Source organism: Cavia porcellus, unplaced genomic scaffold (genome assembly GCF_034190915.1).
Source record: "Cavia porcellus strain 051 isolate PalLab524CR breed Dunkin Hartley unplaced genomic scaffold, mCavPor4.1 scaffold_14, whole genome shotgun sequence".
Taxonomy (NCBI): Eukaryota; Metazoa; Chordata; class Mammalia; order Rodentia; family Caviidae; genus Cavia; species Cavia porcellus.
The window spans coordinates 18247549-18272138 of record NW_026947497.1 but is presented as its reverse complement, the minus strand read 5'-3'; the positions used below and the strand labels follow the sequence as shown (position 1 = coordinate 18272138).

Genomic DNA, 24590 nt, shown 5'->3' with positions numbered 1-24590 from the left:
ATCTAAAACACTTTTTGTACTTATTTATTTTTTAGAATTTCATTACTTTATATTATACACCAACTAGTTTATATTTTAGGTTTTTACAAAGAAAATGTTAAGAAAATTAGAATCACGTTTTACATGACTTTCAAATCATAATTCCAGATCTTTACATACAAGATGGAATGGGCTGGCAGCTGTGTCCACTATTACAAAGTTAGTTCTGTTCAACGATATGGCAGGTCCTGCAAAATTCACTGGCCAGGCATACACGAAATGTCTCAACTACAGTAAAAATGTACGCATGATAAAGATAATTTACAGAGACAAATAAAGAATGTAATTTATCTTGTCTGTGCTTCAGAAATTTAGGATCACTAGCCTTAGTCAAGTCAGAGCAGGAAGAGGTGAGCACAGCAAAATTTAGGAGTAGGTAATGTGTGTACAGTCACTGATAAGGTATGCACACACTCAAAGGATTTAAAACTGCTCAGTCTTGCTATGAAAACTGAACTGACTTAAAAGGAAATGCTATGGCTTCTCCTAATATCCACCTTTGGGTCAAGTCCACAATGTTAACTTCATCATATAGAAAATAAAATTGGCAGTGATCTCCAGAAGTAAATCAGGGAATCGTGAAAGAAAATATTTCACTAATCTCAAATCTCGGTTGTCTCTCCTGGACTAGAAGCATTTTGTAGACAAAGGAGTATTTCACAACATTGAAATGTCATTCAGATGAAGGACAAGACATTTTTGACGGACAGTTAGAATTTCAAACTTTGAAATGCCCCTTACATCTGAAACACTGTTATTGCAGTGAAGGTTTGGGGATCCTTTTGTGGCAGCCAATTTAAACGGTGCATGGTCTCTACAGATTAATTTGATTGCTGGCTTCTTCTGCAGAGCTGCACGAAAAGATTTCACTTTATCCCAAAGCTCAGTTAAAAGGTCTATTTTTTTTACTCAAGAATAGCTTAAGTTGTATAGCATATGAATCTACGTCATAGTCAGCTCTTCAGTCAGCTCTAGGCAAGTCTGTTCATCTAACCATCTGCTTGAGTCCTGGAATACTGCCCTGTGATCTGCAACCTGCTCTTCCCTTTCTACCATTTGTGACACAGCTTCATGGAAAGTAAACAATTGTGGAGAAACCTCTTCTTCATTTTGTTCACAAAGAAGTTTTAGGTCATCTTTCGGGGGGGGGCTTCCAATACCCCACTTTGTCTCTAAATTATCAATCTGATTTGGTTAATTGAGTGTGATTGGGCAAACATCACCAGCAGCAGTTGGATCTACAGACAATTCTTTCACCCTCTTTGCATATCTTAAAGTATTAAAAGTATTTTCACAAGAGGCCACTCCTGGAGGGGTTGGGGCAATCATGCAGGTACAAGAGTTTTCACCAATGAATGAATCTCTTAAACCCCGAGTAAGTTTACTTGCTCAGAAAGGAGTAGGAGGTTATTTCTACCTAGGGCTCTGATGCACTCCTTGAGTGGTGAAAGGTGTTAATTTCAGCACCTTCAAGCCTAGTTTTCCTGTCTGCACTGGAAATATCAATTCCTCTTTCATTTCCAGCCCAATCAATGAGAGAAAATCCACCATGTAGTTTTCTTTTCCAAATAAGGATAATTTGAAACACTGCGTGGCTCTGAGATGAATGTGTATTTGCAGATGTTCGATCAGATGTTCTGCAACTGCTGCCTTTGTGGAGTTTCAGTACATCTTCAACACATTTGACTTCTGTTCCTGCAATCCAACCACTTGAACTTGTTATTTTCCGTCCTCTAGAACTCTTAATTTTGTTTTCCTATTTAGCAAGTCAAATATCTTTCCTCTACAAATTTCAAAAAAGACTGCAGATACTTGAAGTTCTAGCTTTTAATAATTTGGCTTCTTTAACATTAAAAAGATATCTCGAGCTGCTAATACATTCCTTTAGAATAAACTTGGTTGTTCCTCCATGTAGCCATTTCCCTTGCAAATAGAGTTTCCACCAGTGGCCCAGCAGTAAACCCATAAACCATTTCATTAGGAGTTGAGTCATCAAAGGTATAATCAAAATGAAGTGTTTTATTTTCTGGGTACCTTGTTAAATCTACTTTCTGTTTGGGTTCATGCACCATCCCAACATCCTTACTAGACATTGTGATCACATCAAGATCTTTCATTTGAGTTTCTTATTGAATGGGCCTTTTTGTACACAAACACGTATCCTTCATTCATCAGGATCAGTTGTTCATGGCTCACAATCCGAACTTCTTCTGAAGTCTCTTATCATGCACATAATGTCATCATTTGGGTTGGTAGCATCAACATCCTGGGATCCTTTTGATCTAAGTTCTTGCTGTTACCGTCCTTTTTTTTCCTTTTCCTATAATTTTTCCACTTCTTTCTCACAGTTGGATTTTCTCTGTGCATTCTGTTGTGCAGGGGAGGACTGTTCAGGAAGTTGACTAGGCCGTGCTCACACAAAGCCAACACTCTGTCATCTCTCAGAGGAGGGTCATTCTGACTTGATGCCACAGTCAGTCGATTCTTCACAGTTTTGTTTACTGTGGTTCACGATTTTGGAGGTGGAGGTATTTCTGGACTGGGTTCAATTTCTTCATCAAGTGCAGGGTCGGGTTAAGTGAAGAACTGCTGCCCAGGTCAATCCCTTTGCCTTTTGAATCTCCATTTTCCATGCATTGAACAGTTACATTTTCCTCCTCTTCCTTTAAAGATGTTACTGGTGGTTGGTGTCTTCGACCACAGCCCCGCTCTGCTTGATCGCCACGTAAATCCTGATCTGAATCATCAGGAGCAGAGGCCACCACAGAGGGAGAGGGACTGCGGGGTGGACAAGCAGGGAGGGGACGGGGTAGCTGTGGGGCAACCAAAGCTGGAGGAAACCCGGGCCTGCAGGCTGGTGGCAGCAGGCCACTGCAGAGGCGTTGGGCATACTTTTTTATTTGAGACGAGTTTTCCAAGCATGGCTCAAACTTGCAATATGCCTTTCTCAGCCTTTCAAAGTGCTGGAAATATGAGTTTACATTATCATGCCTGGGAACATATATTTCAATCAGGCGGTTTTTCTACGGAGATGTATTCTTAAAATACAGTTCAGATATCATGCCCTTGTCAGATATATTTCCCCATCAGGACACTGCCGTTTCACTGTGTTGTGGTTTCCTGGGCTGTGCTGATGGTGCTGAGTTTGATGTGGGCATGGTTATTTATTTTTGGTTTTGTAGTCTACGCTTGTAATTTGATACTCAAAAACATCGTTACTTGTCTCCTATGCTGTCTCCTGATAGTTTAACAGTTTCCCATTTTATGTTTGTCTTTTATCCACTGTGCATTGATTTTTGTGTGTAATGCAGGTGATATTTCAGTTTTCTTCTTTTGCATGTGAAAATTCAGTTTTCTAAACATCGCTTATGGCAGAAATCATCCTTTCCCTTTTGTGGACTCTTGATGCCCTTTTCAAAATTTAGATAATTGTAAGTTTGTATTTATTTCTGAGCCCTGTGTTCTGTTCCCCTGATTTATGTCTCTGTTTTTTGGCAGTATCATACTGTTTTGATTGCTATCATTTTGTAGTATAATTTCAAACCAGATCTTGTAATGCCTCTAACTTTTTTCCTTGAATTGTTTGGCTATTTGGTATCTTTCATAGTTGCATGCATATTTTTGTTTCTCTATTGAATGTGTTTATTTATCCTCTTGGGGAATACAGATATTTTAACAGTACTGATTCTTCCAGTGAGCATGGGTGTCTTTCCCTTTATTTGTATTGATTTCATTCATCAATTTTGTTTCATAGTTTCCAACCCACAAATCTTTTAACCTTGGTTAAATTTATTCTTAAAATTTTTTATTTATTTAATGTCATTGAGATTGTTTTTTTGATTTCTTTTTCAGTTAAATTTCTACATTTATATAAAAGTGCTATTCGTTTTTATGTTTATTTTATACCTTCCAACTTCACTGAATTCCTGTGTGTAGGAAATAAGATAATTTTACTCTTCTTGAAGAGTTGGATACTTTTACGTTTTTTCTTGTCTCAATGCTCTTGCTAAAACTTCCAGTGTGATGCTGAATAGAAGTAGCAAAAGATTTCATCTCTGTTTTCTACTAAATCTTGGCTTAAAACTTGTTTTCCATAGTGAATATGAACTTAGTTCTGAGATTTTCATAAATGGTCCCTTAATATATAGAGAAACATTTCTCCAGTATCTCAACTGTTGACAGTTTTCATCAGTAAAAAATTTCAAATATCTTTAAATGCTTTTTTATGCCAGTTGAAATAATTATGTAAGTTTTCATTTTCATTCTGTCAGTGTGATGTAGTGTACTGACTGGTTTTGTATGTTAAGCCAGCTCTACATACCAGGGTTAAATCACACTTCATTCTTTTTTCTACATTTTTTTTTCTTTTTTTTTCTTGAGACAAAGAGTCACTCTGTAGTTTAGGTTGGCCTTGAACTCAGTCTGTAGCCCAGGCTGGCCCCAAACTCATGGCAGTCCTGCTTCAGCCTCCCAACTGTTGATATTATGGACCTACCCCGCTTGGTCTTGATATACACAATCATTGTGAAATGATTACCATAACCAAGCTCCTTGACACATAATCTTGTATAGTTTTCTTTTTTGTGTATGTGACCAGAAGAACTAAAAAATTAATCTCATCAAATTTCCAGCATGGAATTATCAGTATTAAATACAGCCACAATACTGTGTACTAGGTCTCTAGAACTTACTTAACTTGTTGCTGAAAGTACCGGACTTTTGCAACCTCTAGACTCGCGGTCACTATTTTTCAATGCTTGGTTTCTATAAGTTCCGCATATAAATGAGATCATGTAGTATTTTTCTTTGTATATCTGGCTTATTTCACTTAACATTTCTTGTTCATGAATATTATTTTTCAAAATGGTAAGATAGCCCTCGCTTTAAAGGCTGAATAGTATTAGAATAATAATATAAATATATAATATCCAATATATTATATATTATGCCAATTAATATTATATACTATGCCAATTACTGTGCACATTCACCTGGGGGCCAGCACTTACATTTGTTTCCACCTCTTGGCTATTATGTGTGTAGATAGTTGGGGAAGGAACAGATTTTGACAAAAAGCAGCAAAGTCATAAAAGTTGGAAAGATGGTAGAAAAGAGTTATTTAGCTTGGAGTTATGTTCATTATCGTGAAGAAATGAAGTAATGTGCTTCTGTGAAAATTAAGAATGAAGTTATATATCTGAAAACTTTTCAATATAAGAACCAGAATAAAAATATTGAAAAAATACAGCTTAGTATTTTAATAGGATAATGGAACATATGGAACTGAAATGATTAAAAGAATTCCAGAATAAAAATATAAATTTTGTCGTAAGGACAATGATCAACTGTTAGTTATTTCTCTATTTTCACAGTTTTGCTCGATAAAAACTATTGGTGAGTAAATAAGATAAGCAGGTGGATGAGATAAAAATATACTTTTAGGGAAATGCATCAAAATAACAGAAAAACTTCAGTAAGAAAGACTAAAACATTTCTTTGAAATTTAGTAAAGTCACTAAAATAAATCAAAGTACAAGTTTTCTAAATTATATATTTAGGTGTTTCTATTTAAGAAAATAAAATGCAAAGAGAATAAAAACACTGATTTGAAAGGAACAATGGAAGTTATTTTATACTACATTTTCTAAAAGGTAAATGGCTACTTCCCAGCACATCTTCAAAAAGAAGTTTAATGCACAGAATAATTTAAATTCTGCTCTAGAGTGTAGTACCAGGAAACAGTAAGACAAAGATAGTCAAGACTTTTGAAAAGCTAGAAAATAAACAAAGAAATATGATTTTTATACTAAGAAATAATTTAGTAGAAGACAAGCATGTAAAGACAAACCAAGATGGTCATAGTTATATGATAATTGTCAGGTAAGTATGACAGAGAAACTGAGATAGTACCATCTGGGATGGTGACATACAAACTGTCCTGAAGTGTGAATAAGAATTTATAATGGAGAGGGAGAGAAAAGTTAGCATCTCCCAGAGAACCTACCATTCTGAGACTTGGGGGACAAGCCAAAAAAAAAAAAGCAATCTGACAGCCTTCCCGTAAGTGGTATGAGCTATGCACCCACCAGGGAGAGAAAAGTCAGTCTCCCATGAACCTATGAGCACAGGGACTGAAAATCAAACGTGACACCCCCCACTGCCACCCATTAGTGACTGGATGGTTTGAGGTCAGCCTGAGTTGATAGCAACTAAGGCACATAAAGCAACTAAATGCTTATGATGTTTGATTGATTATGCTGACCTGGGGCCAGCAGTCTGAGCATCTCTTGGGAGGATGACAGTATGCAATACGGTACATACGGGGGATTCCTTTTCTATCTTGTCTTCGAAGTCCAATATTATTTTTGCTGTTTTGCTTTGTTCTGATTAAATTTTGTTCTATTCAAAACTCTGTTTTGATTGGTTTTATAGTGTTCTGATTGGTTTGATTTTATTATACCTGATGAAATGGACAACCTTTGTGAAGATATACTATAGTAGCTATTATTGTTTTCCTGGTATCCTGCTCTGAAGTTCTGTACCAGTTTTGGTGCATTGTCTTGATTGACTTTGTTCTGTCTTGTTTTGTTGTATTTTACTATCTTTCAAATAAAAAAATAATTATTCATAATGGGAAGGACATTGCAAAGAATATGAAGGCATTTCAAAACTTTCAAGAATAAGGAGTATTAAAGGGCATAGTTATTTGATTAATTTCTACAAGAAATTAAGCTACAAAAATAGAAATATAGCAGCTTCCCCTTTTCAATGTTACTTTTTTATGTACTATGCATTAATTTCTTTTTGAAGATGTGCTGGGAAGTAGTCATTTACCTTTTAGAAAATGTGGTGTAAAATAACTCCCATTGTTCCTTTGAAATTAGTGTTTTTATTCTCTTTGCATTTTATTTTCTTGTATTACTTTAAGTATGAATTTCTTTTACATCTCTTGCAAAGTATAAAAAAGAAAGAATCAGATCTGTATTTGGAGCAATATGGCATCCTTGTGATTTGATCTAGGATGTCCTCCCAAAGCCTCATGTCCTCTGATTTGTGACCTTTGGACTATGATTGGGCCATGGGGGTGCTGTAGCCATCTACTGAGAGATCAAAGTTGGTTGTGCTGTTAGGAGATATTGCAGTCAGGGGTTGAGCACAGAGAACAATTAGAATCAGGACATGGAGTTTATAATATTATTTTTATTACGGTTACCGGGAGTTAACACAAGAAAATGCAGAAAATCTAACTGCGACACCAAAGACATAGAATATTTAGTAAAGGGCCTAAATCCCTCAGTAATGTCTCACATGAGTCCAGATGAAAACCCAGAACTCATGGCAACACCTCCCAGGAGTCCAATTGGAGGTCTAGGGACCACAGGAAGGACTCACGCCAGTCTCTTTTACGGATCCGTGCCAGGAAGGCCCAAGGGTCAGCGGTGGAAGCCAGAAAGCCATGCCAGCCGGGTGAAGGAGCAGTGCCGGTGGGATGAGGGTTTTACACTGGAGGTGAGCAGTCACACTCACAACAAAGACCAGGGCTGTCCTGAAAGGTACCACAGCCAAAGTCAGTGACATGGAGGCCCCCCGAGCTCCTCCGATGACAAGCACAGTTGGGTACATGCCAAGAAGCAGCCTGAGGAGTTCATCCTGGAGACCAAGCAGCACACGTCTTCCCCTCTGGAGCGAGGAAGCAATCAATGCTCAATGTGAGGACCAGAGCTTCTCCAGGAGAAACAATGGCTCAAACAGAAACTTGTAGGAGAACCTATAACGCTTCAACGCCTCAACACGACAACACATTAATGCCCAGCTTCTCCTTCTCCACGTCTCTCTTTATGCTGGCAACTTTCCTCAGGTGGAGCATCTATGCTCAGTGCCATGCTGATGTAATCCAGCTGACGTTAAGTTGACCACCAGTTCTTCATCCATAACAGGAGGTGAGGCCTGGTCGGAACAGGCGATTCACCAGGGGCCTGCGCCTGAAAGGTGTGCTGGAGTTGTCTTCTCCACTCTTCCTTTGTCTCTCTGCTTCCTGCCGCCAGGAGATGACCAGCTTTCTTCCCTCCAAGTCTTTCTACTGCCGCTGGTTAGCCAAAATAAGCTCTTTAATTTATGGGTTTGTTAAATGTTGTGTCTCAGTGAGGAGAAGAGTGACTAAGACAGACCTGCAATCCATCTTTAGTAGATGCTGACTTTGATCAAGATATTGTATTTAGAAAAAGCATCTGTATGACAGTCTGTGATTTATTGGCTCTTAAAAATCATTTGATTTTGCAAGATATAATTCTATTGGGCAGTTACATATTTTGATTTGTGCCTGTGTCATCTAGAGTTGGGGTTACCTCACAGAGTAAGCACTGTTCCCATCTATTTCTCTGTTAACATTTATGTATATGTGTGTTCTACACTGTCAATCATAGGTCTTTTTACAAAGTAAGTTCTCTACAAATATTGTTAGTTTAATGTGACTAGGGGAAAAAGCCCTCATGCAATAGTTAAAAGGACATACTTGAGCTAGAAAGCTGGATTTGTGCCTTTACGCTGCCACTTTAAGTCATATGATCTTGGGACTTTATTTTACTTTTCCCCCTCAGTAGAAAGAATTAGTTACTTATCTTATAGAGGAGGTCATGTATTAGGAATTAATATACATAGAACACTTAGGAAAGTGTGTGGTACAGAGTTAAAACTTAAGAAATGAAAAGTTAAAATGAGATTTTGATAGTATTTTGCTAGATTCAATGTATGTTTAAGATCCTTGTGGTTTTTAAAATATTTTGTAGTCAAAAGGAAAAAAAAATTCTGTATGCAATTATAGTCAGGAAGTGTATATTCCTCATTAATTATCAGAAAAGTCTGCTGTGATAAAGTATTGTCTCCAAATATCTAGTTCAAACTCAACTATTGACAGTTCTAGTAGATGCACTATTGGTTAGACAATTGCTTTATGGTGGGACTTACAAAAATAAACAGATTATAACTTTTACTGTTACTCATTTAGAAAAGACTTCGTTTAGGAAGTCAGGAAAATGTATTTCTCTTCTCACCTTTGTGATTTAGCTCTAATTGGAGCATATGAAGATATGTTTAAAATTATCACATGTAGGAGAAGAATAAATTTGAGAAAGCAAATTTAAACTATACTTTTACTGTTACTGTAAATAATAAACAATGGTACTATCCCCATGGAAAACAAAGAAACATTAGTTTTAGTACATCTCATGAAATGGGAGTCTGCAGAAGTGGCATGGAAAGTCTTCTTGTCCTTGGAGAAGGAACATATTATGACAGATGCTGAAAAGAAGGATAAGCGTTAAGCTGACTCGAAAAATCTAGAGCTAATTCATGTTTCAAATACCCTGTTTCTTCAAAATACAGATTTTTCATTGCAGTATGAATTGAGTTTTACTTTTGTAGCATTACTAAAGTACAATCTCAAACCCAAGGAAATGTCCATGTAAATTCTTTAATATCTTAAATTTTAAGATTTAATTCCTTGTGTTTTCATTAGATGAGATCCTGGCTAGTTCACACTTTCTGAGTTTATTATTTTCTTGTTATGCCCAGTTTATTTTGAAGACTAATTATCCCCTACATAAGCTTCCCAAATTTTAGAATACTTAATTGACTGCTCAAGTGTTTCTACTATCCAAACGACACTTACCTAACTCTAAAAATGTTTAGTGTCACTTTCAGAAGTCAATCGGGAACTTACACAAAGAAATTGGATTTAAAGTCTTCAAAGCAACTAACTATCACATAAGACTTTTTTTCAGTCATAAGTTCAATGTCAGGTTAATTTTGTTTTCACAGAAGGATACAAAAGCAATTTCATACCTCAAAGAGTAGAACAAAATCTTTAATATTTGCTTTTTAGAAATGGCAGCCTCAAGATCTCTATACACAGGCAGGAGAATGGCTCATAATTCCAACCTGGATCATCAGAAAATCTCACGACTCCTTAGACTTCACAGGCTCAAAGAAATGTGACACATTTGACATTCTCACCTTCATGTTTTCACACATAAAAGAACACCTTTCCTGAGTAACTAGCAAATTTTCTCTTCCTGTTGAAAGCTAATTTTGCAACTCAAAGGGCAAATAAGGAAACATGTTGGTTTAGACATTTCTGAAATGCTACAACCCATATACCCGCAGATTATACATGAACCTGACCCCAGACCAGAAACTTTGCTGTTGAACTTGTTTCTCCCTTTTAACGAGGCTGCCATGTATGTGAAAATCAAAAAATGTGTAACCCTTAGCACTGACAGAGTTCAGTTCTTTCAACCCAACTTATACATTTAGTTGTCGCTTTAGTTTTAATTGACTTAAATGAGGCTCCTTATTGTAAATGAAACTATATAAAGTTTTAATTATTCAGCAGCTACTTCATTCGCTCTCATGGTGACTCCTCAAAAATGAAAATTTTGCTTCTATGCCCTGTTATCCTTTGAAAATAAATAAAGGGGTAAGATGAGGCTGAGATGTGTAATTAAGGAGATGCTAAAGTTAGCAAATTTATTTCTCTATGGAAGAAAAAAATCTTTGGGAATATACAAGGTACTAAAGAAGCAGTGAAATGGGATTTGGAGGTTCTAGAAATCCTTGGCAACAGACAGAGGAATACATATTTAAAACATGAGTAACAAGGTATGACTATAGGGGTCTAGAAAATAGCATGGCACGATTAGTGTTTTGTTACTTGGTGGTGGACTTTGGCAACAGTGTGTAGAACAGACTGAAAACTAGAGCACCAAGGGATGGAAAACAAAGCAGCGTGTGGACCTTACGATCAGGTGCTGCATTCAGAGCGATCTGGGTTTAAAAACTCAAGCCAAGCAAGCCGGGACTGCAGCCTCCTGTTTCTTTCAACACTGGAAAACCGGCACATCCTGCACCAATGGGGGTCCCAGGAGCGGTTGGTGAGTTCCATCTACTTCTTGGCGCTCTGGGGTCTAGGTCCACAAGGCCTCTCATCTTTGCTGTTTGATTTCCACCAATATCCACGTGACATCCTCTTCTAGAAGTCTTAGCATAGATTCTATGAACCTGTCCTTCCTAGGGTCCAGTATTCCCAGCGTCTACTATCTTACTTTCTTAGCTCCCTGCCAGTTATTTGGCTCCTTCTGTACCTTTTTGCTTTCTTCAGGCCTTAGAAATATGTGTAAGCCACTATCTAAAATATATTCCTGAACTGCAGTCCCTAGTGGGTTTGCGTTTCCCTGGCAGCACCCTGACTGATTAAATGAGGGTGAGTTCGTGTGCTATCTGTATAGACAATGTGGTAGAAACGTCAAAGTATAAAAAGAGTCAAGAATAAAAGTATAACTGAATTACAGATGTCCTGAAATATAAAGTGGAGGATAATTACGATGGGATTTTGATGCCCTATTAACATCTCGTTATAAAAGGGTCAAGTTAAATTCTAAAACTTACATATCTGACCAATTAACATCCCTGAGGGCACAGTGGTCTTGACTAATTCTTAAAATGTGTTAGTATTTAAGAATGTATGGAGACATTTAAGCCTCCTTGACAAAGTGAGTGCCTTTGCAGGGTATCCAGGGCAGATGAATATATAGTTTGGATGATAGGCAGATGAATATGTATTTTGGAGTCTCCTGAGGACTGTGTGAACTAGAGAGATATATTTTGGAATAATCAATAGAGAAATATCAGTCTAATTTATTATAGTCATGGAAATTACTAGGAAAATCCTCAGAGAGAGAGCCAAACACAAGAAGCAGTGGCTTTCGTTATTTCTTAATAAGGTTTTTGTGCCAGTCAAGCCAAGCTGATTTCTACTTCTCCTATATTATTTACTAATTCCTGTCTGTATCTCTGGACTAATTTACGTCTCAACAACAGAACTGGCCTGGGATTCAAGTCTTGCAATCCTGGGTTTGAATCACAACTCTACTGCTTAGAGGTTAGGGATGCTCTTAATCTCTCCTTTGCTTTTTCCTCTTCACTATTATTAATGACAACACTTTTCTCTCAGGTTATTTTATATATTAAAAGTCATGCAACAAACACTTTTAGATAGCTAGAAACATGAATGGTTGCTAGGTGATCAATCTAAGTATAAAGAAGAGCTCCTAGCCCAGGGGCACAGATAGACACATTGTCGGATGAACACAATGCTGTGTCTAACATGAAGCAGGATAGAAAGTATCAGGTTTGGAACCGGGAGTTTTTGTGGGAGAGCATTACACTGTTTAATTTGACCATGAGGAAAATATGAGAGTCAACTGATTGAAAATATAACAGCATTGGCTGGGGATTTAGCTCAGTGGCATAAGTGCCTGCCTTGCAAGCAGGCAGTCCTGAGTTCAATCCCTGGTAGCGGTAAAAATGAAAAAAGTCCCCCCCCCAAAAAAAGAAAAGAAAATATAACAGCATTTTACTTGGAATTCAATGTCAGAAATTGAGTAAAGGAGAGTACTTTTTTTTTTCTTTGATGTGTTACTTTAATTCCTGGCTCCATATTAAACTGTTTTAGGAAGATTTCCCAAGATATCTTGCTTCTTCTACACTTGCCTGTAGTTCTTTATTTTAACTTGCTTAACTGTGTCTATATTGACTTTTTAAAAATCATTTTGTGGATATACAGTACCTGGTAGTTGCCCTGATATTTTAATGAGTGTCTTTTTGTCTTCTTATGATGAAAGAAAACATCTTTGGAAAAATTATGTTGAGCATTCTTTTGATGTTTGTACATGTCCAACATTAACATTTGATACATTTTTGTCAATTATTTTTATCATATGAATAGCAGATTAAGTACAACAATACAAATATTTAAGATTATTCTTAATATCTGTTTTGTTCTTACAGAGATCAGAGAAAAAGACTGAACCAGCTATTTGCAACTTGGAGACCCCTAAGATTTGAGAAATTTAGCCTTCACTGTATGGCAATAAAAAATGTCCCCATGCAAGGGTAGAGATTTTGAAATGAGAGAGGAATGTCAACTTCTGGAGATGACTTTCCAGAGGTTTTTCTGTGAAGGTAGCAGACAAATATGGTGATTCTTAAGAGAAATAGATTATTAAAACAGATTTATTGAAATGCTTTAGAGAAGAGACAACTAATAACATAAGAGCAAACTATGAAATCTTTCTTTGACAAAAAATTTTTCCTCTTCTCAAAGACCACTGAACTACTTTTAGCTTAAAAATTCTGTACTTTCATAATTTTTTATTCTTTGTTTTTTGGTTAGTTACTCTATAGCTGCTGTAATTATGACCTAACTATTATGATATTAACACTTACATACAGTTTTATTAACCAAATATGAAGCAAAGATATACATATGACCCCACACTTACTTAGGATTTTCAACTCTATAATGGTGTGAAAAATGTACCCACATAATCATTCTGTATTTCACATTCAGCATAGTATTTAATATTATGCTAAATAAATATACTATATTTTAGTATAGTATAGTACATAAGTATATTTAGTACTATATTATAGTATCTATATTTAATATATTCCATCATTTAATAGTTTTTTGTTTGCTTGCTTGTTTTCTGGCACCAGGGAATGAACTCACGATCTTATGCTTGCCAGGCAGGCACTGGGCTATTGAGCTATATCCCTAACCCCAATATTCCATCATTTATTTAACAATTTACAATATAATGTGTTTTGTGTTTGGTGGCTTTTGCCTGAGTGTAGTCTAATGTAAGTGTCTGAAGCTCAGATGACTGGGGAAAGCTATAATATTTAGTATGGTATGTGCATTAAGTTTATTTTCAACTTACGAAATTTTTCAACTTCTGATGACCTTATGGGATATAACCCATCATAAGTGAAGGAACGTCTGTAACAGAAGATTACTCTGGTTTTAGACTTATATATTTGTCTTATTCAAATTAAAAATAATACTTTCTGCCCAACAAACTTTATAACAAATAAAACAAGTTAGAGTAAATGACTCAAGAAATTCAAATTCAAGGGGAAAAGTATTTTCACTAAGAGACACATTTTTACTTGGGCAATGTTCTTGTTACTGCTTGGTGAAATGGACCTGAAACGTGAGAGACTCTGGGGGAACTCTAGTCACACACAATGCAGAATGGACAGCACACCCCATTTTCCTGGAAAGTGTTGTGATAATCTGTGAAAGTGATTGGAGCACATTACTTGACTTTGGGGAGAATAAAGATGAAGACTTTGCTTCATCTATGGAAAGAGCAAACTGGCTGTGGCATCTCTGTGGAGCTTCACGGACAACCAGTGTTTTGTCTGACAGTTTGTGTGATTATATTTTCTCTCCTAGCATACAGCAGGAGACTGGGAATGCAGGGCAGACCGAGGAGCAGAGCTGCTTGATCTTGAAGGGAGGGTGTGGGATTTTGTTGGTCTGCTCTTTTTTTGCCTGCTTCTCTTGTGTTTTGGAAGCAGTGATTTTTGCAGAGTGTTTCCCAAACCACACTCACCTTCACCCTGGAGTTTTGCCTCACAAAAGAGACTGGTGCAGAACAATATCTATGAAGTGCTTACACGATCAGTGGTTTCAATTTTGAATCTGCTGCTGATTTATAGAAGAGAAGAGAAGGAAATTTTTCCTGTCCTGGGGATTTTGTATATTTTTCTGTCTCTCAGATTTCCCCCCTTAAAATGTGGTTCTGAAAAGCAGATGTTCAGTAAAGCTGAAACTCTTGGAAATATTCGTCTTTGCAAAGTAACTCGATACTACAGGATAGACAGTGTCTGTGGTAGCAAAATAGAGTGTCTCCCTCTGCCTACTGTGGAATGGCAGTCATTTAACTGAAAAAGTGTCACCTCTATTCAAATTATTGTGGAAAGGACTCATTCAACAACAAATTAAAGCTTTTATCTTTCATAAATCAATTGTATGTTTATTTTGCTACATAAAATTAGGTAAGAATCCCAAAAATCTAAGTATAACCAAATGAATATAAAAATTCCCTTAATAACTTGCTGAGAATGCAGAGTTTAATGTAAGTTATCCAAGGCCTGGCAAGTTGACAATTGACAGTAAAAAGCTAATATCTCTGCAATATGGTGCTGTATCATAGAGAAAGGAAACACACGATACATAAATTACAGACCATTTTCACAAGGTAACTTTGAACATCGTATTTCAAACAAAGTTTGGATTTTTATGCACTAGAGACATTAAAAATGAGGAATGTTTGTTCACATTATTGTTCTAGCAATAATAACACATTGAAATCATCTTTATTTTCTGACATTGTCTGTACAATGCATGTAATTCGTTTCATTGATTTTATACTGATAAAATAAATTTGAAAGAAACATTTTGTTCTAGGAAAGGCTGATATTCCTAACTGGTTTCTTCACCACAAAGTGGCAAACCACTCATGGATATATTAGCAAGTTATTTGTAACTTTGTTGATTTCACTATGAATAAATGAAAAACAAGGTCCTTTGACTGAGATGTCATCTGATAGTATAATGATGAAGTGCTGATAATAGCTTCTACTTAGCATATAGCTTGCTTTAACCAAAGAAATAAATTTCCATTTCACATATGGCATTTCCTAATAATGTTACTTTGTAAAAAATGCTTTGAAAGTCTATAAAAACCATATAAAATATAGCTAGCATACAGTTTTCTAAGAACAGCACACAAATAAAGAATATTAAAAAAGCAAGTTTAATCCATTTGCTAAATTTGGCAGTGTACTCCTATGATGCCAGCTCAGTCTTTTTGGAGTACCGAGCATCCTTGCACCCATTTAATCTTCCATTTTTGCATTAAGCCATTCATTGGGCCTTGTGGTTTGCCACTGTGAATGTATACTTGAGAGCTATTTATGCTTTCTAATTTTAGCAATATTATGTCACCTATCTGCATAATTCATACAACCAGAGTAGTGCTTCCTCTCCAAATATGTTCACTGGATGATGCACCACATGGCTTGTTAAACAATGAAGTTTATTTTTTGGAAGAGCAATTTCTTTTAAGCATAATCATCCTATATCAAAACATCAACATATAGTTTCGAGCTAACTTTGCAATAAGGCTTTTGATTCTTATATGCATTGTAGAAAATGAGTGTCATGTGTATTTCATGCTGTAAGAAGTGCTTCAGGCATGTGGGCACTCTGGAAGAGGAGAGCCTATAACAAATGGAAAGAGGCAGGTATAGTCATAAGGCAAAAGGAATCTCATACAGGCAATGTATTGGTGAACTGGGTAGGTGGGTCTGGTTTCGCAGAACAGCCAACCTCACATATTTTTTCTGGATTAAAAATCAGCATCTGTTTAAAAGTCTGATCAATGTTTTAAATAGAAATGAAGAGACACACACAAAATTTTTCTATAAGCTCTAACAGTCATTAGATCTCTCAAAGGCTCAGGTTAAGAACTCCTGCTAGGACCAATGGGGCACGAATATCAGAGAAAAAGATGGAAATTATTATCCTAACCTTGTGGGAATCCAAAGTGAAAAAGACAGCAGGAATGCAATGAGAGGAAGAAACAAAAACAGTTCTCATAGAAAGTAAAATAATCAGGTAGAAGTAACAATGGCTAAGTGTAATGTGAAATAGAACTTCATAGAAATTAGCTGGAAGATGTGTCACTCAGGAATTTAATTATTTGAAAAATTATTTTCTCTAAAGGGGTTGATTTTGTTGTGAAGGCTCTTGGATGACTATTGGAAGGCTTTCTGGTGTTGCTGACCACACCTGGATTTGAAGGATGTGGTTGGTCAGGATAAGATAGAGTTGGGAGTATTAGGAATTATATATCATCATGATTGGGACCTACTGAGAGTATAGAAACCAGGAACTGGAGGTTGGATCATAAGAGAAATGTGTTTGAGTCAGGGATGTAAACTGGCAATTTCACATCCCTCAGCTTTTCAGTGTAAAGCCCCTCATGGTGGGTGAGAGGTGGTATCCTCAGCTGAGAGATCACAGGAAACCGTGTGATTTGATTCGTGTGTGGCTGTGCCCTGGTGCTTTGTGCTGACGGGAGAATCAAAAGACTAGAATTCAACTGTAGATACATCTTGAGTTCTGTGAATTTAAGTAAGTCATTTTACTCATCTAGATCTCTTTTTCCTGCTCAGGAAAGGCCCACGGGAGGCCAAAACAATTCTAAGATTTCTTTAGATTCTAAACCCCTATAAGTCTGCAGAGACTGCAAAGGTGTCACTATGCGTCAACGTTTTACTGACTTTCAAGAATTTATCTTTTTCGTGATTACTCTGATGTGTTGACTAATGTTACCTCTATTAATATCATTAATTTCCTGAAATAGAAAAATGACAGTTCTCCTGGGGGAATCTTGACACTCACGAGTTTTACCATCAGTCCAGAGTTGGCAACGTTAATGTTTGAAAAAGTAAATATTGTGTTTTTTTTTACTCCATGTGCTGTGTGGAAACTTAGCAGTGCCGGCTTCAGCCACAGAGCACTCTGTAAGAAGCACTTGTGGTTTGCATATGAGGGCAAATGGATAAAGTTTTCCGAGGCTGCATCTAGGAAGCATCTCAGGGATGCCAGTACATTTTGCATCTTGGCACAGTGAACCTGTTATGAATCCTCTGTGGCTGGCTGGCTGTCTCCTATCCTGCTATTACCTTATTTTGGCAGATGAGAGCAACTGGGAGCCTGCGTGGGATGAGAGAGTTGGTTCCAATACCTCAAAGGGCCTCTGGGCATCTGTTGGGCAGATTCTTTGCAAATGAGCCTGGCAGGGTCACTTAGAGGATCTGATTTTAACTACTTAGTTTTTCTAAAGTGGACCGAACTCTGCCACTTATTTTTTCTAAAGTAAACAGAAGGACACCAGCAAGCAAGCCCAGTCTGGGAGCCAGCGTCATGCACAAAGTGCTGGTGAACTGAACCAACCAGACCCCAGTCCCTTCTGGTGTGCCAACTGGCAAACAAGAAGTACCAACCCCCACCACCAATCCGCCATAAGTCACTGTTTATCCTGAGAAACAGGCTGTGATGATAGCAATGGGGTGAAATGCAATTGGATGCCTGTGGTGCTTTGGTGTTTCACTAACGTTGCAGGTCTAGGGCCAGTGGTCTGATCATAGATTCAGAGGATACCAGTACACAGTGTGACATCTAGGGGGATCTCCTTCTGAGGGTTGCAGCCACTGTTGACTCCCTATGGCATTTTTTGGGAAGTCCTGTATTGTATTCATTGTTTTGTTGGGTTGAGTTTTATTCTCTTTTGTTTCGTTTGATATTGTGACAGGAGCAGCTATTTCAAAGATAGCAAGATATATTATGGTAGCAATTTTGTATTTACCATTGGCTTGTTTGAAGTTCTTTATTGCATTCATTGTTTTGTTTTTATTGTTTCTATTCTATTCTATTCTATTCGTTTGATTTTTACTATGCCCAACGTTATCTGCAGCTGTTTTGAAAATATCAAAAGACATTATGGTAACTATCGTTGATTTTGTAATTTTTTGGAGTCCTGCATCTCTTACACTGGTTTGTTTTGATTGCTTTTACTCTGTTTTATCCTCTTTAAAATAAAAAAGATACAGTGAATAAAAGGTTGTGCCAATCAAAAGTGAAGAATATGAATTTCATGTATATTTGACACTGCCCTGAATTTTGCACGTTGTATTTATCAGGACATTTGATCAATGCACACTTTGTAGCATGCAAATTTGCTTCTTATCTAAAATTCCCTTATGACTTCTCTATAACATTTTAGGTAAGAAAAGATTATTTCACTATGATTATAGATGGATTATTTTGGAGAAGGGAATATATGAAGTCATCTAATTTACTCAGTGGTTAAAATGTGATACATGTACTAGAAGTGATATGAAATCAGACAAAAACAAAAAACCAGAGAGGCAAGACTTTTCTTGCTTCTGGTAGATGTCATTCACAGCAGTTTCCATTCTGGGATGTACCTTCTGGGTTAGGGGGAGTCGAATTACCTGACAGACCTTTCTATTTAGTATGTATAATGATTATTGAGCACAGTCTGATGGAATAAAAATCTTACTTTTGTAATATGGAATATTTTATGCTAGTATTTCCATCATACATATATGATAAGGATATATACACATATGATATATATCATATATATGGTATATTATATATGGTAATATATGATATATGGTATATATGTGGTATTTAGTTATTAAAAAATTGGCTGTATCCTTATTCTCCTGGAGGAAGAATCTTTAAGTTAGTCTGTCTCTTATCTAAGCAACACTATTCTTTCAGCTCCTTCCCAACCTGAGTAAAGCACTGCTTATTTTTGATACCAGAAGATATTCAACCCACAGATCTTCACAAAGTTCAGATGCAACCTTTTGTTATTGGGCCAAGTTATGGCTAAATGTTTTGCTGAGGCTTCGACAGTTTCTCACAAATGTGAGAGAGATTTTGGAGTTCCAGGTCGTATTCTGGCAGCACTGGGAGCAGGTGCCTATTTGTTCTTAGAAAATACATTTTCTACTTTATTTATTTATATGTTGCACTGCCTAAAGTGTGGAGGTCAAGAGAGGGTCCTCTAAAATGTAGAAGCTTTTACTTGTGTCTAAGGATGAGACCAATAAATAAAACTCAGATTTATTTAAAATACTATAGCATATTTGAAGAAGACAGATTCCTAATATAACTCCTAGAAAATGCCCACCAGTCCAATCACATTGATAGATCATAATTAATACAAAAATTATTCTTTTTTGCTTAACTAAAGAGGCCATTTTTTAATCTTTTATTTAGAATACCCAAGTTGATATTTTTCATAGTGAAAGCTTTTGCATGCTAATATTTACCTAATAAAACAAACTGTCTTTGTCTCTCTATATTTTTCACTCTTTCATCAGTGATTTTGTAGCCATATTTTTCTGGTACAAATTTCTTTCAATACTGTTTCCTAACATCAGCATGGTTCCTGCTTCCTGATATTTAACGTCCCTCAATGATGCAAAAGCAGCTCATTCTTAAGTCAGATCAGGTTTTTACTTCTTTAGTGTGGTTCATGAGTATGGTCCTATAATTAAGGTTGTTTTAATTTTCAATTAAAAACATTTAATAATGTTTTTAATGTTATCAATTACCAAGCTCTTTAATTATAATATCAAATTCAGCTGGAAAGTTATCTAAGTGGAAACTGCAATTCAGCAGGTCCTATGAAGCTGTTGTCCCTGGCATAGATGCTACAGAGTAATTATTATAAAACAATCTGCAGAAATTGCAGATGTCCCTTGTGCAATATATGCTGAGAACATAAATGTTAACTTAAGAATTCTGACAACAAATAGCTCCTGAGATGATAATCGTAATTTCAGTGTAAATTAACTGGCTGTTCTATTGCACATGTTTCTGTTCGGAGGAAAAGCTTTCAGAAGTGAAATTTACTTCTTCCCATTGAGAGATTTATGCTCTATTTTTTAAGAAGTTGATGTTGCTTTTTAAAAAATAATAGAGCAGTTATATCAATATCTCAAAATTATACTTATGTGTAAATTAAATGAAGCTACCAATTATTTATTTCCACTTAATTTCTTATGACATGAAATGTCTGCAAAATGTCTGTTCAAATTAGTAGTGAAATAAAATTTTATTTTCCATCTTAGAATATACTTGTAAATATCTTTATATGTACAAAACCAAAAATATAATGAATTGCTTTTACAGTAAATCATTTTGGAATTTTGGTTGTTAGATGGAGCCTCAATATATTTCAAAATAAATTATCTTTTATTTATTTTTTAATTTTACTAAATAATGACTATAAAAATCTTTTGGAGCACCGACTTTGAATTTACAATGGAGCATTCTTGTGTTTCTTTAAACGCCTGTTCCATAGGGTCTTTAAAAACCTTTGTTGATGAAAATTTCTTTTGGCTGTATTTGGGAAAAGCTACAGAAATACAAAGTAATTAATGAATTGGCAGGATGGTACAGAGCGGTAAATAAGCATGGTACAGAAACACAAATACCTGTAATGTCATATGTGGAAACTAACAAGAACCAACACTAGAAGCACAGAGTGGAGAACACAGGAGCTACATAATGGGGCGGGTATGATTGGTAAAAAGATAAAATTTCACCTAGAGAATATGTTTCATAGATCTCCTGCATGATTTGGTGATATAGTTAATATTATTGTATTGTATACTTAAAAATTACCAAGCGAATAGATTTCAAGTGTTCTTATCAGAAAAAGAATGTGAGGCTTAGATACTTCACAATGTATACATATACTGAAATATCACACTTTACACCAAAAATATATACCTTTTCAGACAAACAAACAAAAAAAAATGAACGATGGGATCACCTGACCTGGGTATGCGTTCCTTGTACACCCAGTTTCTATGTCAGCCTTCTCACTGTGGAGGTCCCTCTTCAGCACCCTTAGCCCTGACATACCCATCTGGGGCTCACCTTGTAGAGAAGCCATCTCTCTAATGAGCTGAGCTTTTCCTGTGGGTTACCATGCAAGCTCTGTGTCCCCAGAGAAATCTCTCTCTGGATGCACCCCCCTGTGGAACACCTCTTTCCTTTCCCCTCTTGGGCTGGTCTGGCTTCCCATGGCAGGCTGCCCAGGCAGTCCTTTGGTGTGGAGACCCTGCTCACATCACTTGAGCCTAACACCCCAGGCCAGAGCACTCCCTCAGGTAAATGCCCTTTTTACGGTGCTGGGGACTTGACACTGTGACCTGGGCAGTCCCCTGTAGGGAAAGACCCTTCACACATGGGGCTAATTGACTCTGTGCTGCTTCCTGTGAGGCCCTGCTGACCTGCAGAGACTGGAACAGTGTTCTCCAAGCAACTATTGCCCCATTTACTCCCCGAACAATGGCACAGGGTAGTAGGAAGTATGACTGCTCCTGAACATGTGCATATCTAAGTCCCTGGAACTTGCTAAAGTGTTAAGGAAATACAGCAAAGGGAAATTAAGGTTGTGGAATAGATTATGGCTGCTAGTCAAGAGGCCGTGATATGGAGAGATTATTCTGCTGGGCTGAGGAAGAAGCAAAGAGATGGTGGCCTGAGAGAGGCTCCACCCTATGCTCCTGCACTTGAAGCTGGAAAGGGACAATGAATGAAAAGTGAAGGCCATCTTTAAATGTCACGAAAGGTTAAGCATGATAGTTTTAGAGTCTACAGAATAGAACGCAGGAATAGATACATCTTGGTTTTAGCCCCGTAAAATACCATTTTGGAATTCTGAACTCCAGAACCATAATATATTGAATTTGTGTTGTTTTAAGGCTCAGTGTCTTTTCCTCTACTGTGATATTGCAATCCCCTATTTTCTCTTTCCCAAGTGTGAAACCTATTTACCTCTTACAAAGTCATAAGCTATCATGATTGTACCACTCTTGTTATCTGACTTACTTAATTCATTGTCCAATATTTTACTTTAGATCTACATTCATTGACATTGTGGGTCATGAACACATAATTATAAAACTTACAAACACAAACATGGGTCTTTGATAAGGATTTTGGTTTCTCTTAAGCTAAAGTAATACACTCTGCCAGTTACTTGGGTGAATTCTCATTTCCTGTGCTCAGGAGAGACAAAAGTATGCATAACATCTTTAAATTCCGCTAAAGGGAAAGAACTATAATTTTGCAATGGAAATACATGGCCACCCTGTGGCTTTTCCATTAAAAGACCATTCAAAAGCAATTGAATTCAGTTTAACCGCGTAGAGCATCTTAATAGTTGCAATAAAGAAAGTCATAAGGGTGCTCATTGTCTTTGCATGATTTGAATAGCTCCCTCCAGAATTTCAGGGAAAATATTTAACGTTAGCCATTTCCTTTCAAGTTCTATTTTTGGAGAGGTTTAGATATACTGTGCAACACGAATCTTCAGATTTTGAAGACTATATTTTCATTGATAAAGAAATATTATTTATAAAGAAGCATTTCTAATATCTCTGAACGAATAAATTTGGCTTTTGTTTTTCACAGAGCTATCTAACTGGGGAAACTTTCATAATAGGAACACTTTTCTAATAAAAGCAAACTATTACAAGTATGAGATGGAATCAGAGATAACAGAGCCCCATTTCAGTGAGTGAAACTATACCAGCAATTTTATTACAAGGTTATTTCTGTATCCAAATAGCATATTGCTGATACGGGAATTACACATTCTGTTTGGAAGGGAAATTAAATGCTAATAAGTGTATATTTAATATATTTGATGTGTGTTGTGTTCCAAATGGTTTTGAAGCAATTGTGTGGAAATGAGAAGTTTGGTATTAACTTTTACAAGATATTAAAAAGATAGAACTATCAAGACATATAATTGGGATCGTATAATTCTCTATTTTTCAATGAAGAGGTTTTTCTTACGCCTAGAGACTCTCTTTTGGCTTCATGAATCCTATATCTTGAAGAGTAGTTTGTCTTGAATTGTTCAATAAACCAATGGACACGTTTCTGACTTCTAACAGAAAAATAATACATCAATGTACAAAGTGTTTTCTCTGATATTTTCTTATGACAATTTTCAACAATCAAATACTCTAGTATTGGCTGTAAATGTTTAAAATTTTGCTTTGTTTTTGCAAATTGTCAAAATAAAATGTCAGAGAAAATACTTCGTTGTATAGCTCTGTCTAGAAAAAGAAAAGTTAAAAGTACAAAAATACCTATGTGTGCAGGAACTTTCTAGATGTAGTTTGCTCAGCAGATATCAGATGAATGTTGTTTGCACTTTACAAGTTGTGATATTTAGCAAATATATACAAAAGTCTGCCTGTGTGACAGGCAATGTAGGACCTGTGCGTCAGGCAACATCTTAGAAGTGTCTTGGTACACAAACCAGCAAATGGTTTCTGCCTGTTTTAGTGGAAAGAGACATGATGAACAGAAAATGTGTGATATGTGTGTCCAGTACAGATTAAGTAGTGTGCTTAGCAGGTATTCAGTGCTATTTTTAATATTCATTCATTCTCATTGTGCTATCGAGTGCTACAGGCCAGAGAGGGTTGGAGAGATTTTAAGATTAAGTAAATGTGTAATAGGATCTCAGTCAGAGCTGAACTTTTAGGAAAGACTTCTGGGTCACAAATCAGTTCTTCAAAGTGCTTCTGAAAGAAAAGATTTCTGAGCAGAAGGAAAAACAGGAGCGCAAGTCCTAGGACTTGTGCGTGTCTGATACATTCCATGCAGTAGGACAGAGGCTCCGGTAGACTGAGCATGCTGTAGACTAGCTGGACAAGAGAAGGCAGAGGTCTTTACAGAAGAACGTGGAACTTTATGTGCTATTATCTGACTTTTCCTCTGAGTAAGTTCACGGCAGGGCTTTGACAAGCAGTGACATATCCAGCTTGCTAAGTAAAGGATAGTGCTGGCTGCCCTGCTGACCACAGAAAAGACTAGACTTTTCGGAATATTAATGTGAAACACCAGAGAGGACGCTGGCTTACCCCAGAGAAGGGCAGAGTGAGGGTGAGAACTAGTCTTACCTGGATCTATTTTGAAAGACAGAGTCTTTACATTTCTTTACATATTTGAAGTGAGTTTAAGACAAATTAAAAATGAGGATGTTTCTAAATCTTTTGGCCTAAGA

The 24590-nt window shown here is 36.6% G+C and overlaps 1 pseudogene; it reads right to left on the bottom strand.

Moving 5' to 3' along the window:
- LOC100720647 (kinesin-like protein KIF2A) overlaps window positions 1-24590 on the bottom strand; it is a 53546-nt pseudogene that overhangs the window by 5695 nt on the left and 23261 nt on the right.